At 45.3% G+C, this 18,309-nt stretch overlaps 1 pseudogene; it reads right to left on the bottom strand.

The window, feature by feature from the left end:
- Positions 1 to 4,674: 4,674 nt before the first annotated feature.
- On the bottom strand, positions 4,675 to 16,718 carry LOC115405258 (arf-GAP with SH3 domain, ANK repeat and PH domain-containing protein 1-like; annotated as a pseudogene).
- Between the last annotated feature and the right edge of the window lie 1,591 nt (positions 16,719 to 18,309).

The following is an 18,309-nucleotide window of genomic DNA, read 5'->3' as shown; positions in this document are numbered from 1 at the left end:
TGTTTTTTTTCAGCCGCAAACCCGGGGAGCCAGGTCGAAACGAATCCGACAAAAGGAGCGTCTAGTCCGGTATGAAACTCCGCCCAGCGCCGCAGGGGGAGGAACTCCGGGGGAAAACATGAGGACAAAGGCGGAGGATGAAACCAGAGACAGCGGCAAGCACGGCCACCGAAGCCGGTGGACCTAACGCACAGGCACACGCACGGTGGAAAATAAACCCTATTCGGGATATTTTATTTTTCCCCTAAAAAAAAAAATAAACTCCGCGGCTTCCGTCTCTGCGCGTCCCTGTCAGTCCGACCTGGTCCGGGTCCAGATGCTGAACCGGCGGGCAGACAGCCGGCTGGGGCCCGGGGACCCGGCGGCCAGGCGAGGAGAGGAGCGGCTCGCCGGCCGCTCGGGGCTCCGGGAGGATGGAGCGGACAGCGGGGAGCCTCATCGCCTCTGCCGGCCGCCCGGGGCTCCCCGCCCGGCCTGGCGCGGTGCTGATCGGCGGCTCGGAGGCGGCGGCGGTAACCTGCATCCTGCAGGACCCAGCCCGCATCCACATGGCATCCTGCCCGCTGAGGACGCACCGTCTGCCGCGTCCGGGCTCCCGGGTCACCGCCCCCCTGCAGCTGACTGCCGGAAAGTTTGGTCAGGTTATCCATACATCTGGAATTAGATCCAAGCGGATCGATACGAGCACAGACAAGTAAAGAAGCCACAACAGAGACTTTAATTATTTTATGACATCATTTCCCCAATAAAGTCTTATTTCAGTAAATTACATTTACCACAGAAATGCACAATTCAAATGAATTTCATTATTAATAATAATAATAAAATGTAAATTGAAATTTAAAAGACGTTAACCTAAAGGCTTTTCGTGGAGACCCCCTTTTTTTAAAAAGAGAGAGAGATAGACAGATATGAGATAGACATACGTTTGATATTTAGGGACAGTTTGGCCAGTTTGTGAGATAAACCTACAAAAAAATAGGAAAAAGTACAAGTTTGGAAAAGTGAGGAGCCTGCTTGTTGGTCTTCTTGACACAACAGGGTCCTCAAACAGGAGACAGCTCCGTGGCCCCTCTCTCACTGCTGCCTCCTGCTGATCTGGATGTTTATGCGCTGAAGGCGCGGATGAGGGGAAAAGTCCAGACTGTGGAGTTTTCTATTGATTTCTTTCAGCATTACACAGATCAATCAGCTGCAGGGGGAAGAGTCCTGCAGATTGGATGTGAGAATCCATTCCGTCGACTACTGAAACACTAGATCCTCTTTCTTTTTCAGGTCTTTCCACATTTCCGCTATTAAACTGATTATTTTCCAACTCCTGATGAAAAAAAGATTAAGTCACTGAAACAAATTAATGAACCACTAAGTCTAAATATACTGATTGATTCTCCACTTATTTCATTCTTCATCTGGCTTCCATTGGTTAAGTTAATTCTTAACTAATATATAACACTATTTTTAACCTAGTCAAATATCATAGTGTCACATTTATTACAGTCTTTACAGTGTATTTGTATATTTGAGTGAATTTGAATGACTGATCAGGGTTTAGCTGGTCAGTTTAACCTATTTTACTGAGTTCAGTCAATTCATTTTATTGATCTGTTGGCTCTGATCTGCAGTGACTCTCCATTCGACTGGTATGTGTGACACTTGTGATCATATTAATCCAGTCCTCAAACAAAAACAATATTAAAATGCTGTTAAGACATCAGAGTCACCCCGTTGCAGCAGCCATTGTGTGACAAATAAATAAAGGCTATAATACAATCAAGACACTTATCAAAGCTACTTTTTAAAGTTAGTGCTCTTTAGTTATATTCACCATCTGTCCAAAGATTTCATTTCTCTATATTTTGCAGGTGTATATAAATAGAAAAACTCCACAAAAAAACACTTAAATAACAGTTTATTCTGTTGTTGGTCAAGATACAAACTCTTGATCAGTTCACATTTATTTTCAGATTGCACATTAAACCATCCAGCATTCAACTGATCCAAGGTCCAAAAGATTCATCGCAAACATGAAACTCACAACGTTCGGCAGGAAATAGAGACAGACACGGGAATTTGATCGGGAATGTGGTTCTGATCCGAGGTCTCAGCAGTTCTGGAAATATCTGGAACGATTTCATCGCTTCAATCTGCTGATAACAGGGTCGCACTGTGTTGTTGCCACATGTCCTCGTCGCTGTTTTCCTCAGCAGACACGACGATGCTCACAGGATCATTCTGGTCATCGCAGTGTGACCAGTGAGATGTTTGTACTAGACTGAGCCGGCCGCAGACGGCCGAGAAGAATCTGACTTCTGGAGACTCCGGCCTAAATGTTCCTTTGAACTCACACCGATGATTGTCTGTTTGTGCCGCTCTGCGAGTTTCAGAATCGAGCTTTTCGGGTTTTTACAGCCTTTCAGTGAAGCTGAAATAAATGTAGTTTAGCTCCACGAAGCCACCGAGCACACAGACCTGCCCATATTGATCCAGATTGATTCACCTTGTATGACATTTCATCAGTAAAGCCAGAACAAGTTAGCAAGATTAAAATATTTAGGACACCTCAGTTATATTGAAATACATTAAACACTTGAAAAGCCACATTGATAACATTATTAGTCCTTAGAGAACGGCCGCAGCCTGTTCAACAACCAAGCTGGCGAGCGAGCTTCGTGGCAGTCTGAGAAGCAGCTGATGGAACAGACCGGTGACATTGTTAGCCTTTTGTCATATCACTTCACCGCATATGCAAAACTTTCCCACCAGTCTGAAGGTTTCTTAAAGACATGGGAACATACACAGTCACCAATACGCTTTTTTAAAAAGGCAATCCTGAAATAGAAACACCAAGATCCTTAGTACCTACGATAGCTACCCTAATATGTTGACATTGTTTTTAAGTTACAGCTGACTGGATCAAGTATATGGTGGTGTTTTTATTAGATAATCATCTGTATAAAATGCTGAATAAATTGTGGCGGCACATATGCTGGACAGGAACGTTTGGGAAGTGATACAAAAACTCTAGCTTTGATTCTGCCGGAGCGGAAACATTTCAGACCGTTTCTGTTTTCTGCCTCAACATCCCGTCACTCGGAGCGCACAGTTCTGCTTGCTCCCATTCCTCACCTCTTTTTACAGTCATGCTTATGTATCTCAACTGTACAGATGAGTGAGCGGTGGAGTCTGACAAAAAAGAAGTTGAATTTAACATTATATTCAGAATAAACTACGGCTTCTTCAAGGGAAAAAAACTCATTAAACATGAGGAGACGGATGAGTAACGAGGAGTTATCATAGCTTTTTAGCCAATTCAAGCAAACACAAGCACTTTGATTTCATCATAAAACCACCAATTCACAAAACCTTCCCACTTACTAACAAAGGTTACAAGACACATTTCAGTCCCTTTACTAACTCTGAGTGAAGGATTATTTCAGATTATTAGGGGGAAAAATTTAGAGTATATACATTTACAGATTTTCCTAGATTTAATCATTTTGAACATCTTAATTATACATTTTTAAGGTGCAACACCTCCTACATGAATGAATCAAACCTTTTTGGAAAAAGATTACTATTTTCCTTTCATTTTATTCAAGGTATTCTATGCTTAGCATGCTGATAAAGCGTCCATGAAACATTCTCAACACTTATCTACTATTAATGCCTTTGAAACTTTTTGATTAATATTGTAGTTATAACTTTTGTAGATATGTTGGCGTCGGCATGCTACAACATGTTTTCAGAGCTTACTTTTAATATATATCAGCCTTTCTTCTAACCAGTCAACCATCTGTCTGACAGGTTTGGTGTTCCACAAGGATCCAATCTTGATCCTCCATTTTTCATACTGACATGATCATCATCCTTTTAATGTTCAAATTCTCCTGTTGGATTTTTCTTAAACTCGTTCTTGACTTCTCCTTTCAAGTGAATAAAACTCCTTGATGAATTGAACAGAACTTCAGGAGAAACAGAGTGACTTTGCTGAGATAAAACCGGATGAAACAGGACTGGGTACCAGCAACAGGCGCGTATCTATAGACAGGAACAGACAGTAACTACGAAGGTCAGAGGAATCTAAAGAGAAGGAAACGTCACACCGACAGACAGAAGCTACTGTGAACATGGGAAACAGAAACTGGCATCAGAAGCGACACACAGACAACTGTTTTCCTGCTTCTCCCTCTGGAGTCAGACGCAACAGAACGATTTTACAGTGTTCCCCGTTTTGCATCACTAAGGTTTGCAGACAAGTTGCTTCTCCCTGAAGAGGAAACATGAGGGACCCCGGAGTCCTGCAGTGAAAGCCCATTGCTAAAATCACTAATCTGGCCTAATTCGATTGGCTAATTACTCAATGGGTGCAGGCTGAACCAGAGCAGGACTCTTGTGGACCCTAATAAACAGCAGAGCAGCGATTTCATCCGGTAGCCGCAGAAGAAGACGTTGGAGAAGAAGTCATCTGGATTGTGAGAGTTCATTTGTTTTTTTGTGCTTTTCTGTCAGCAGTATCCGTCAGATGGACAACATGACTCAGAATCGATTCTGTGTGCTTTGTCTTGTGCTTCGGTGTGATGAGCTGCCTGCAGGGGGCACCAGTGGTCACAAGGTAAAGGCTACATTTAAGTCTCGCCTGTCTTCTCGTCCTCCCCAAGGTCCTCCTTTCCCTCGTCCTCCTGCCTGTCCCGTCGTCTGGATCTTTTCCTTCTCTGGAGACTCCTTTGCTACGGCCCGCCTGGGTCTGCATGCTGGGTTGCTAAGGTAACACTGTTGGTAGCATAGTAGGGTCTATTTACAGCAAGAATTCAGCGTCTGCAACTGGCTTTGTTAGCGTTTTCCTGTCGGTCTGTGGCTAGCAGACTAACTCCGTCCACTGTCACTCGTGGGCGGGGCTTGCGGAGGCTGGCGTCAGCCGCACGCTCGACCCTGTCAGTCGGAAAGGATGTGAACGAACGACATGGGGAAGACGCCTTTCCTGTCAGGCTGCCCTTCTATGTGCCCGATCTGTAGGAACAGCAGAAGTTAGGTTACAGACTGAGAGTTTTCTACCGGACTGCCGTCCATTACAGGGCTGAAGGCGAAGCTCGGTGGTACCTACCCACCACTCCTGGTCCTCCTCTCCAGTGACGATGATGACCTCTCCCTCGGCGAAGGTCAGCTCATCGTCATTGTCAGCTTGACAGTCGTAAATGGTTTTCACTCTCCGCACTTTGCTTTTAATCTGGATAAAAAACAGAGACGAAACACATGAGGGGACCCTGCTGTCCTCAGGACGCTGCTCTGCTATCTGAAGGTGACGGGCCTCACAGAGTTGATTTTACGAGGCAGAGGGACGGGCATCTCCACGGCCCCCGGGGGGGAATCGTCAGTGACCGGTTGAGTTGACAACTCCCCCGACTGGACCGGCGCCTGGCTCTCGGCTTCCACCTGAGCATCGGCAGCAGCGGGGGCCGGCCCGGGTCTGTCACTGGGCGTCGGTTTAGGGGGCAGGTCAGTGATCTGAGGCTTCGGGGGGAGGTCTCTGAGAAGAGGTTTTGGGGGGAGGTCAGACAGCTGAGGCTTGGGAGGAAGATCGGAGAGCGGAGGCTTCTCCATTGACGGAGCTCTTTGGGAGGAGTCCACTGGAGTGAGGGGGGCTTTTGGGGAGGCATCGATGTAGGGGGGACTTCTGGGGGTCAGACAGGGAGGAGGGGGAGGATGGAGGTTTGTGTGGGACGTCTACAGGCTGACCAGGCTTGTCAATAGATGGGAGGTGAATGGTGTCGATCTTTCTGAGAGCCACTGTGGAGAAACACAAAACAAGGTGTGAGTTCAGGTTAGACCCAAAGAGTCCCGACAGGAGAGAAGAAATACTCTTAAACAGTGAGGATGTTGTGTTTCACCTTTTTGAGGTAGTTTAGGTAAAACTCTGGGGTCCCAGTGTGGACTTGGTGTGACTGGAGGTCGTGCTGGAACAGGTGAAGGAGATCCATGGTCAACCTTACTACTGTAGGCAGCTTTATGTTGTTATTATTATCAACACAACAAATTCTTAATGGTAAATGTCAAGTCTGTGCAATTTTTCCTTTCGCAGATGAAAAAGGCGTTGATTATTGGGATGTCCTTGATCATGGCTTAAGATACAGTATGTGGTCTGAAATTTGCACCAAGATAACGGTTTGTTGAATTTGTGAAATTTTCCCCTGTGAAAAAATATTACTAGAACTACAGCTCTGTTTTTGGTTGATCTTCCTGGTGGGTGTTGAGGAAGTCATGCTGGATAAAAAACTGACTGTGTCGGTGCCTCTTAAATGTACCTCTGCTGCTGCTGCAGTCCTTCGAACTTGGCAGCGAGATGAGACTCTATTTCCAAGTGGGGGCGTCATCTCACTTCCTGTGTGAAAACAAGCAGATCTCAATCAGGAGGTCGACCGTGAAGAGTTTTTCCAGAGCGAGCTGTGACTGAGACCTGGCCAGCGTTACCTTTTCCGGCCGGGGACAGGGCTCGGGGGGTCTGACGAGGTGCGCTTGTGCCCCGGTGGAGGGGGGAGGGGGTCTCTTCTTCAGGGTGCCCCCGCTGCTGTGGGAGGTTAGAGGAGGGAGACGGGGGGGCTCGAGGTGGGGCCTGGGGACAGAGATGGAACGCCGGATTGTATGTTTCCCAAATGTGATAACAGTTAGGAGCAGAGCTGCAGCAAATTATAGATGAAATCAATAAAAAAATAGCTGTACCTCGAACTCTGAATTAACTATATTCCCAAAAGTATTTGTTCATCCCTCAAAAATCACTGAAATCCAGGTGTTCCAATCACTTCCATGGCCACAGGTGTACAAATCAAGCACCTCAACATGCAGACTATTTTTACAATTATTAGTGAAAGAATGGGACACTCTCAGGAGTTCAGTGAATTTCAGTGTGATACAGTGATAGGATGTCACTTAAGTGCAGCCATGAAACTTCCTCGCAATCAACTGTTAGTAGTACTATAACAAAGTGGAAGTGATGGGGAACAATAGCCAATCAGTGACAAACGATCACAGGGCAGGGTCAGTGGATGCTGAGGTGCATCCTGAACAGTCTGGAGACAGCCTCTTCCTGTTCCAACATGGCTGAACCAGTGGACGAAGCAGGGCCCATAAAGACCTGGAGGATCCAGTTTGACTGGCCTGATCCAGACCGCAACCCGATAGAAGACCTTTGGGATAAATTGGAACAGAATCTCAGAGCTCGGTCTTCCAGTCCCACATTAGTGTCTGATCTCAAAAATACTCTTTGAGAAGAATCGTCAAAATTCCCTGAAGCACACTGCTGAACCATGTGGAAACATTTTCTGGAGTTGAAGCTGCAAAGGGTGGACCGACATATTAAATCCTCTGGTTGAGGAGTGGAATGTCACTCAAGGTTATATGCATGTGAAGTAGACGAGAAAATACCTTTAGCAACAGTGTTCATTTCTGTTGCAGTAGATCGCTTAGCAGTTGGTGCTTTGGCTTTGGTGTGATTTCCATCAAGTAATAAATCTACCATTAGTCCTAAAGCCTCTGTTTTACTGGGCTGCAGCTCCCTGCGTGTCTCAAAACATTCACAAGAGTTTAAAATTCATTTGAGTCAGTTGCATTTTGAACACGTTTTGCACAACAATCTACCAAATGAGAAATGCCCAAGATGTCTGCAGCTTAAAAGACTTGAAGACTTATTTACCACAATAGTATTATTAACCATATCCCACCCAGACGATAAGGAATCTAAATGAACTGGAAGTCTTGTTATTTACCACCCGAGGCCTGTAAAGTGCTGAATAATCACACAGAGTGCTGCATCTTTCAGAGGCCTCAACATTTTACCAACAAGCCACAGGACATAAAAACCCACAGACACCCAGTGAAACCTAGAAATTCTCTCAAATAGTCCCAATCCTGAAACCTCATCGCACATGTCTTTGACAACATTTCTCAAACCATTCTCGAGTCCATGACTCACCAGAGTGAGTAAAAACTGGCCATGGAATCCCATTCTTGTCCAAACCTCATAGGTCTCACACAGAAACGCCAATAGAGAGAAAATCGAATCACATCAGACCTCTCAAGGCTGGAAAGCCATTCAGATTCATTTTCCTACTTTCGTACCTACTTTCAAACTTGTGCAAACTTGAAAATTTGAGAATCCCCTGAATCTGACATTAAAAACAAACCTTCCCTTAATTACACATTTTTCAGTAACCAAAATGAGCAAATCTATTCATAATTCAAACCCAGCTCAATCAAAACCCGCATTCAAACCATCTTCAAGGTCATCTGAATCCTCCAGAGTCTTGAACAGCACCTGATCTGTACCTTTGCTCTGGCTGCGAGGCAGTCGGGGACGGCCCGGAGGTCTCAGGTCCAGGAGACGGAGGCGTGTCGGAGGAGGTGCTGTACACTGGGTTTGCAAAAAGCTCCATAGGAGAGCCGCTGCTTGTCCCTGTGAGGAGGAACAAAGGAGGCCGGCGGGAGAGCTTCTCCTGAGAGGACAGGCTTGACGATGGACAGAAGCTCTGAGGACGAAGGGAGCGCTCCTTCTTCACTGGCTGGGCTGTGGCAGGAGGAAGAAGAGGTTCAGAGGAGAGGACAGAGTCGGATCCATCGGCCAGATCTACGTTTTCCCACGGTGCTGGAGTCACCTTGTCATCCAGCTCGTCGTCGCTCTCATCCAGTTCATCCAGCCGGAGATTCCACTCATATTCAACGTGAACGTGAGGGTTGAATCTGCCAGAAACAGCCTCTACCAACTGGAGACAGACAATAAGCTTAACACTCTGCTCAACTCCGTCTCAGACAGCATCTATGAGCCAGGAATGCCTCAAAAACACAAAGCTCCCACAATCCTTGCTCCTTTCAGCCCCCCATTTCCTTTTGCTGAATCAAAGGATGTTTGAAAAGTTCGAGACATTCTCACCAGTTCTTCACACTGAGAGTTCTTCAGTCGGCGGGCCATGTCCAGAGCTGCCTCTCCGTCCTGATTGGCTGAGGAAACAGACAGCATGACACATAATGTCAGACCTCAGTCTTTAGTCTGCGCTGGAAAATCATGGATGAAATTGATAGCCAGAGGATTTAAAGTCCAGACCTCATCAGTCATTAGTGACTTTTACTGTGAGCAATTCAAATGCAAACTGAAAAAATAAGTCAGCAATGCAGTGAAGGCTACCTTATTGCTTCTAATGGCTGCAAAATGGTGTAAGAAAGGAAAACTTGGTCTTGTTCCATTTCATGGTATTTGACTCAAGTCCCTCTGCTTATCTGACCTCTCTGAGGCTTTACACACACTTTCATATACAGTACATATGTGTTTTATTCATGTCCACTGTGTATATATGTCACATTTTTTGGGGTGATTTTTTTGTTATTGGGTGATTGTGTTACGATGTCGTGTTACTGATCTGGACCCCCGGTAGAGGGTAGAGGCCGATGCATTAAAATGAACGTCACGAGCCGCTGGAAGGAGCATCTGCGCGTCTTACTGATGTGGATGTCGGGTTTTCCTCTCAGCAGCAGCTTCACACACTGAGGCTTGTTGTACAGACAGCAGTAGTGCAGGGCCGTGTTTCCAGCGTCCGTCTGTCCATCCAGACTGCCGCTGTGGACACAAGGCACAGAAAGGGGACGGTACCTTTCTGGGTGTATTGGTACCTTTTTTATATTAGCCACATGTAAAATGATGAGATTTAAAAGGTATTTTAATATTTATCCACTTGTTCCTCACATTTCTTTGCTTTTTGCTCCATTTAAAAGATTAATTTGGTTCAAATAATGCTCACATTAAAGCATATATATGTATACTATTCACACCTCAGGCCCTCACCTGTTCTGCACCAGGAAGGTCCACCAGGTGGAGGGAGGAGTATCAGCTGTCCGGACGTAGTAGTGAAGAGCCGTCTCTCCCGCTTCCTGAAGACAAGAGGGAAACCGTCAATGATACAAATCTCAGCTGAAAGACACAGAACAGAGAGGAAATCTGTCTCCACACCTTTCCTGCCTCATGGAGGGGCTGCAGAAGCTCCACCCCCTCAGCGAACAGCTGGACGATCGACAGCAGGTCCCGGAATGCACGGCTTCGTTCAGCTCGTCCAGGCCGCTGCTTCCCGGTGAGACGGTGCGCCGGGCGAATCTGTGGTCCATGTACTTGGCGTTGATGAACTCCTTCCTCGCCGTCCTGAGGACTGAACTGATGAGCGGCTGTGGGACTGGAGGAGGAAACGAGGAGAACACAGAAACACTCACATGTCGCTGGAGGGAGTCGGCTTCAGAGAGGAGGTCTGCAGGCTGGACTCCAGGATCTCATTGAAACTAAGGTTCCCCACATTCCTGACAAGCTGAGGAGGAGAGAGAGAGCGAAAGAAAGGAAGAGAGAAAGAAACCAAAAGGAGTAAGTAAAGGGGAACAAGGAGAAATAGAGAAAAAAGGAAAGTCAAGAGGTGTGAATATGTAAGAAGGGAAACAATAAATTAGGAAAATTAGGGTAGAAAGGTATAGAAAGATAGATAAAGGAAGGGAAAAAGATCAAAAGAGAGAAAATGAAAGATAGTGCGAAAAAAAATGGAGGGAAACAAATAAGGTGGGAAAGAATAAATCAGAAAAATTAGGGCAGAAAAAGAAAGATCCGGTCATGGGTAGAGGTGGAACAGATGCACGCATGTGCACGTGCACGTGCACACACACCAGCAGTTCGGAGGTGCCCAGCTTGTCCCAGCTCCAGACTCTGGATCCGGGACACGTGGACTCCCATCTCTCGGTGGATCCCGAGCACATCGATGGCAGGTCAGGACCCCCAGGTTGGTGGAGAGCCATCGCGGACTCTGAACCACAGCAGAGGATGACCGGGTCACCCAGCCACTCCACCACACCACCCACACCACACCCACACACACACACACACACACACACACACAACCCACACACACACACACACACACACACACAACACACACACACACACACACACACACACCACACACACACACACACACACACACACACACACACACACACACACACACACACACCTGCAGCCCCGCAGTCACAGCAGGAGTCGTTGCCCGGCGATCGCAGCACCTCGTCGATGATGCTCTTGGTGAGCTCCTCCTCTTCCTCCACCACCGAACTCTGAGCTCCGCCCTGAAACGCCACGTTCAGCGCCTCCTCCTTACTGTTGGTCAGCACAGACACCCAGCTGCAGAACACACACATACACACACACACACATACATAGAGGAAAGGTCAGTCCTGCCGGTTCAGGTTTTCCTGATGGGGAGGTCCAGACAGGTTGAACTGAGGCTCAGACACATTAGAATAAAGTATCAGTTATTCCAAGGAGGTGACACGTAACATTTGCTTGAATGAGAGTAAAGAGATTGTTCAGAAACACAGTTAATTAAAATTAATAGCCAGGAATCCAAAGATATGAAAACACTGATATCAATATTCTGACAGTTGAGGAGAAGAAATCACATAACTTAAACATTTATTAATTATTTTCTGATGTCAGATTATGTCAAATTGAATCAATTCAATGACCTTTATCATATTTTCTTATTTCAACCTACATTTAATTTAACTGAAATATTTTAAGGGTTAACAAAGAGTCATTCTGGGGTATAGATGGTGGCAAAAATGACTGAAATGTGCTTTCAGCATCCTACCATCACATTCTCACAAGCATCCAAGAACTGAAGGAAAATGTCGTGATGGACTTCTCACCTGATAAACTCCTGCTCATCCTCGGCTTGGAAGTGGTACGTCCGGTTATCTGCAGCACAGTGAACGAGTGAGAGCAATTCCAAACATCACACTGTGCAAAGGAAATGAATAGAAATGTACACAATCTGAATTTGCAACAGATATCAGATATATTTGTTTTCACACTTCACTTTCCATGAGGGACAAGATCTACATCTGTACAAGAGTTTTGCATACGGATAAGTGTATTCAGTGACTCAGCATTAAATCTGTGAGGTGGATGCTGGAAGGTGATGTTGATGAAACCAATGCTTGTTTGAGACTCACGAGAGATCAGGTCGAAGCACTTCTTGTCCTCCGTGCTGGGTTTCACCTGACAGGTGAGCAGGTTTAACCTGGCCGGCTGTCTGTTGGACTGAACACACGAACTCAGTGTAAAACTTTGTCATGTCTGTGATTAATGCGAAGCATCAGCACTGACTTCTGATCGTTATCGTCATGGTGCGCTGTAATCTGACTCATCAATATTTCACCATGTGACTGAAAGCTGCAGTCCATTAAAGCTGGGATAAGAGCTTCCTGTCTACCTGCTGAGGTCTGATTGGATCTCTGAAAGCTTTTATCAGAAATGACGCAGCTTCAACCTGTCTGGCTAATATCTGGAATGTTAAAAAAAAAACAGCCTGAGCTGATAATAAACAAACACTGTTCAAGTCCGGGATGGCGGTCTTAAAGTCCAGACACAAAACAAACTGCAGACTTTTTCTTTGATGCAGTTGAGCGAAGCATCAAAAGAGCAGAGGCCCGAGGACGATGCCCTGTGGGCACGCCTCTCACAGATATCTTATGCAGTTTGCAACAAAAATGGACTCACTGTAGCGTGAGATATTGTGAGAACGCCACTCATTCACCGAACACTTCCTCCTCTGCCACACCTTCCTGAGCCTGCACACAGAAACACAGCGATTGGAACTCATTTCAAACCAAACCAAACTCTGAGGTAACGACTCTGGTAAAAAAGTGGGTGTCGTACCCGTCACTCTTCTTCAGAAGGTATCCTCGCTTCTCGCTGCCAAACTCCTTATTCCCCTGCAGCTGGTGCATGCTGTAGGCCGCTCTGCTTGCTCTGAGAGTCCTGGCAGAACAGGAGAGGACGTCGACACGTGCGTGGTCCACTCATGGTAATACTGCACAACGGTGTAGACACACATGCACCGCACTACACCGCATACGTAAACAACTCGAGATGTGTGAAGGAAAGTTTGAAGACTCACTCTTCTGGACTTCATTCACAGAGAGAAGGAAAAGAAAAGACAGAGAGAGGTCAAAGGTCACTACATGAGTGAAGCAGGTGCAGTTTTCCTACTTATACTTGTCCTTTCACCAGTTCTTCTACTCTGTTTAGACTTCACCCCATTCTTTTAGGTTCCCACCCTAAGACTCCATCCTTCAAGGCCGTGACCCTTCCCCCGTCCCGACAGACCCCGCTCTACCTCTCTCTGGTCCAGCTGCATGGAGCTTTTGATGAGGTCTCTGAGAGTCGTGAGCTGCTTCTTCTCTTCATCCTGACTCTGTTTGATCTGCGCAGACAAACAAGGACAGAGGTGTCAGCTCACCGTTCACAGGTGAACAACACTTCCTGAGTGGATCATTAATTCATGTGGAAGATACTAAGCCATCCTACATTGTAAAGGTCAGCAGCCAGCTTTTCGATGTACTGCTTGAGCTTGTCGGCTGTTTTCAACCCATCCTGAAAAAAAACTGAACGACAGCAGGAAGCTCAGAGACCGACGCAAACCAAAAATCAGGATTAAAGGTGAAGCGGCAGGGCTTACTTGCACTGAGCGTGGTAATATTTGATAAGGTTCTGCAGCAGGTCAACGCCTTTCTTCGTCTTTAATCTCGTTCACTTTTAATCAGGTACTGTTGGAGAAAGACATCTATCGTCACAGCACAGTCGTCACACTGAGACGGTCCAGACGAAGCATTTGGGTCGTTTTACCTCACACATTTGCAGTTGGAATACCCTCCTTTCCTTCTCCATCTCCTCTGCAATTTCAGCTCCCGTGATCTCAGTGCGGATCATCCCATGCTGTTTGGCGTGCTCACGCTTCTCCTTCTCAATCTTCGTGCTGAAAACCGATAATGAAATGAATTTGATCTGAGTGCAGCTTAATGACAAAACCAAATGACTACATCTTATATGATCTCTGTTTGAATGTCCACGATAGTGAAGACTCACAACTTGGTCTCGTAGTCCTTCCAGGCTTTATCAAAAGGCTTCTTCAGATCCTGATGAAAGAAATTAAGCAATAACATTCACAGAAATGAAAGCAAAGAAGTTCAACAGTTAGTACACTCCACCTGAGCCTGGTTGGGTTTGAGGGTTTAATGTTCCCATGTGTGAAGTTTCAATGAATCAAGTGTTTGTTGGTTAACATGTAGGTTCAGATTTCCAGTAGCTGAGGTGTTTGTTAGGATTTTGGTCGTTCTGGTGTTTATTGGTTTGGGTGTTTCTTGGTCAAGGCTATTGCTGATTCCAGTAATCGATGGTTCGGGGTTTTGTTGGTAATAAATTGGATGGTTTGACGGTTTGTGGGCTCGGGAGCTGGTGGCTCACATGCATGTTAATGAGCAGATGTTGATACTGCATGTGGTTTGGTGGTAAAAGAATCTGATGGTAGATATTTCTAATGATTCAGGGTGACTATTGGTTAAAATGTTCCATGTGTCATTGGTGTTTGAATGCTGGATGGGTTCCAATGTTTCATGGTCAACATGTCAGATGATTGAGGTTTCTGAAGGTTCTAGTGTTTGTTAGTTAAGGATGTTGACAGTCTGGGTTGTTCGAAGGTTTGGATGTTTGCTGGTAAATATCTTCTGTGATTCAAGTGACTGATTTTGATGTGACTGGGATTTCACATTTCATGGTTCAGGTGTTTGATGTTCAATGTGTTCAGTGGGTCCTGTTGGTTGGTTCAGGGGTTTCATGGAACATGTCTTTTATGGTTCATATATACTTTAGATGTTTGTTTGTTAATGTGTTTGATTTTTTGGGGAGATGAGTGTTTATGAGAGAGATGGTTTAGTTGTTCCTTGGCTCAGGCATTTAGGACCTCACCCCTTTGACTCCTTTCAGGTCTCCTTTCAGCAGAGAGTCCAAGGTGAACACTACATTATGACTCAGACTCTGCAACTGAAGCACAAAAAGGGAAAATTCAGGCACACCAGCACACAGTAGGCTGTTTGTACCCAGCATTAATATTTTTGGTGACTGAATATTGACTTGATGATTGAATAATAAGTGATGAGTGACTGACCAGGTTCTTGAGCAGAGCGGCGAGCTCTTTAACAAGGCAGGAGAACTTAACAAAAGGCAGCTCCCAGCTCAGAGTTGTTTCCACCCAGTCGCTCCAGGGCCTGACTGAAGCTCTCCTGGTTCCCAGCATGCTCTGCTCCAACACATAATAAAAAAAAACCTTTAATAAAGTTTTTAATCAATACAACTGTTGAATTGTCATTACTGAACTCTTGACCCATACCTTGTCCTGAGCTGAAGATGGATTTGACTGACTTCTTCACCTTTTGGAGGATGAAGCGGTCCTGATCCAGAGCCTGAGGAGAGACGGAAGAGAGACAGCTGCTGACTTCAGCTCAGGTTGAAGCTCTGATGCTGGTTTACTTTTCTTTCCTGCTGTGATCCATCCAGCATCCCATATCATCCAACTTTAGGTTGCGGGCTAATCCCTGATGATTATTTGTGAACAGTCTGAACTTAACGCTCCCTGAATCAGGGTCAGCTCCTCTTCATTGGATAAAGTCCAAGTTCAGGTTTTTGGATCAGTTGTGATTCTTCAGTGGTTCAGGTTTAGCTTCCCAATTGGTAACACTTTAAGTTTGATGAAAGCTCATCAAGTCACCTGAGAAGATCAACTTTCAGCTTTTAGAGTGAACAAGGTGAAAAAACTGGTAAAAATCTTGCGTTGAGCTCTGGTTTGGTTCTGGGTCAGATTTAGGCTCTTATCATCATATCGTGCGGCCATCGCTCTTTGCATAGGCAGACAGAATTAGCATGTGTGAGTGTGTTTTGGATGATGTCTTGTTGCTATGGCAACTTGGCTGGAGGATGTAGGTCGTCAAGGGCAATCCCGTGGTGCGACTCCAATCACCATGTCATCATCACCTCCATCATATCTGTCTCCTGTTAGTAAAAGTAGCGTGGCGGAGTCCCACAGTGTGGATTTACATAAATATAAATGAATAAAAACCACTGGTGTCTTCAGAAACCTCGGTTCTGACTGACTGAAACGCACCAGCCTTGATTGTATTTGATCCTCAGAGACACATGTCTCTCGAGATCTCAGTGAGAGAATGTCTTCATAGTGACACCCCTACAATCTGTAGATTGCCATCTGGGAGTGTGTTTGTAGTATAATTAGACCTTAAAATAACAGCCTGGGCAGCAGCTGTGGTCTCAGGGAGCCTTCAAGGTGAAGCTTGTCTCCTCTGGACGAGCCCTTCAAGCCCAGCATCATTCACCAAAATCCAGCTCCCAGACCCCGAACCCCCGGCTGTGCCTTCAGCGAGAGGGGGCATCACGCCCCCCCAGGGGTGCGTGCGTCCCACCAATCAGCGCTCCGTTCGGGGTAATTTAACTTTGAGCCTCAGCTGGGTTGTTTTTCCCGCAGTCCTCACTCTGCATAAACAGACCTGTGAGGGCGGCAGAGAGCCGCTGCAAACCCCTCCACGGGCTCCGCGGTCACGGAATGACACTACATGTGCGCGGATCCGCAGAGGAGAGGGGGGTTTGGCTGACACATGCACGCACGGACGCACGCGCACAGCGGACGGGACAGCGGGCAGACGGGGTCGGCGCGCACCTCCTCCAGGATGCTGACGGTGTTCCTGCAGCTCTGCAGCCGGGTGGTGAAGCTGGACGTGGTGGGGGGAGTTGTAGTCCTCGGTGGTCTCGGACAGGACTCGCTCACTGAGATGTGGTCCGGCATCCTTCACGCACGCACACGCACGCACACAGAGGGATGCGTTCAGGGACCTGCAGCTGTGAAAGACCGCAGCGGCTCCCTGCAGCTGGTCTCGGATCAGATGTCTTCCGAGCGTCTCATCGGTCCTCAGTCTGTCTCCTCCTGATGATTCATTCCTCCAGAAGTCAAGAAAACGATCACCGGCAGCGACTGACCCGGTGCAGCTTCCAGAATAAAACATCCTCCTCTGAGGAGCTGCTTTACTGGACCTCTTTCTTTTGCACGTCTTCAGCTTTAACTTCGAATAAAAACACATTTTATTTTCAACACCTGCATTAAGATCACAGGTCGTCACGTTAAAATAAACACAGGAAAGATTTTAAATATGCTCTTTTCAAAGACACCAATTAATTTTCTGAAGCTCAATCTGCTCAATCAACATGGAATTTACAATAATATTGTCCAATAATGTTAAAATAGTGAAACAGTGTGATCTGCCCAAAAAACAAAAGAACAAAAACAAAAAACAAACAAACAAACAAACAAAAAAAAAAACAATAAAACAAAAACAAACAAAAAACACACATGGTGGATGTATTTGTTTTTCAAAATGTTTTTGACTGAATTTGAATTTTGATTTTTGTTAATTAAGATAAGTTGAACTTTTTTATGAAAGCAAAGGGTGTTGAAACAGTTCACTGCCCTTACAGTATTCACAATATTCACAATTTTTATTCATCTTGATGCCACAAAAACTAATAAATATGTGATATACTGTACATTTTTAGGATGTTTTTTTAAGTTAGATTTGCACCTTTTCATATACAGTAATTCCTTGAATTTGTACTGAAGCACAATTAGTTCACTGTTACTTCCTTGAATTATACTGGCAGTTGGAATATTGTTAAAAGAATTATCAATTGAAAGCGCAAAGTACTCTTCACAAATACTACCCAAAGTTTCAACTTTTAATTCTCTAACTTCGATTTAATGATTTATTTCACTACTACTTAGAACCAATTCAGTTGACTGTACCCCTTCATGCCCTTTTCTCAGATCACCTGTAAGAGTGTGCAAAATTGCTAATTTTCTGCTGAATGTAAATATAAAAGTGGAATTCTGTCATGTTGGACTAATAAACTTTTTAGGCTACAAGAATACCGATCAAAATGTGCATAATGGCTCTTCTAAAAAGTAGCACATGATGTAAATTGTAATAGAGTTTAAGAAAATGCAAATAAAAACATTCCAGAAAATGCCACTCATTTAGGATAGTTTGAATAATTATTATTTTCTGAAACATTTATGAAAAAAAAATTTGCAGGCAAAATAAGCAAGAGGGAGAAGAACGAGAGAGAGAGAGAGAAACGGAAGCTGTTCTTGGTTTTGGTGTATTTATTTCTAAGGACAGAATCCGTCTCAACATCCGGGGACTTCCGGGCTCTTGACGCTCCATGCGAGGGAGACGCAGTGCGCATGCGCGACACCACAGGCAAATCACTGTGCATCTGGAAATTTAACAAACATCTTCATTGTTCTATTAAGGCATTTATCGAAGTCATTATTCCAAAACAACTTAAAAATCCGGTTTTTTACTGAAAAGTATGGACAGTAAATACTAAACACAGAC

The sequence above is a fragment of the Salarias fasciatus genome, chromosome 18 (assembly GCF_902148845.1).
Source record: "Salarias fasciatus chromosome 18, fSalaFa1.1, whole genome shotgun sequence".
NCBI lineage: Eukaryota > Metazoa > Chordata > Actinopteri > Blenniiformes > Blenniidae > Salarias > Salarias fasciatus.
This window is presented reverse-complemented; position numbering and strand designations above follow the sequence as displayed.